Source organism: Acomys russatus, chromosome 13 (genome assembly GCF_903995435.1).
Source record: "Acomys russatus chromosome 13, mAcoRus1.1, whole genome shotgun sequence".
NCBI classification, from domain to species: Eukaryota; Metazoa; Chordata; class Mammalia; order Rodentia; family Muridae; genus Acomys; species Acomys russatus.
This window is the reverse complement of record NC_067149.1, coordinates 16,455,437-16,456,153: the sequence shown is the minus strand read 5'-3', so window position 1 is coordinate 16,456,153 and position 717 is coordinate 16,455,437.

The window sequence follows — 717 nt, the reverse complement described above, 5'->3', positions numbered from 1 at the left end:
GCAGAGCTGGACCTTACTGAGCAGACCAAACAGCATAGGTCAGTCGGTCGGGACAAGCAGGGCCTGGTGTGTCCAAGCTGAGCAGAGAGGATCAGAAGGGGGCTGTCCCTCTGCTCAGACCCGCCTGTTTGGTGCCTGGCCTTGGCTGTTGACTCCCGAGAGAGTGGGCCCTTGATAGCATCACGCTTTTGATCTAGTGTGCCTTTCCTCTTGGTGCCTACTCACAGCGCACTTCTCTTCCAGGATGATGTCACAGCCCAGCTTCCACTCACAATCCTCCAGAGTTCATTCTCTCCTGGTGGCTAGTGTCCACACTGCCTGGGATGTGAGGAATTCCCCCAGTGATCAGGCGCATCCTGGAGGCTGGGCCTGGGTTCACTCAGGACGCTGGTGGAGGAGGACAGTGCTGATGGTGGGGTGGAGCTGCGTTCTAAGGCAGCGATTCAGAATGTACTGTGTACTGTGCCCAGGATAAAGGCAACAGCCTCACGTTCTGGCTAATCTAGCAACTGCAGAGTTTCAACGTGGGGGCTCTGAGAGAATGTGAGAGGCTCCTGGGAGGTGTAGCTGCCAGACCCAGTTTTGGAAGGAGTCTTGGTTACCAGGGTTCTGAGGGAGTGACAACAGTTAGACCATTTGTGGAGTTTTCCAATGGTGGAAGACAGTCCCACAGTGGTCAGAATGCCATGGAGGCTGGACTGATGGTGGTCGGTTCGG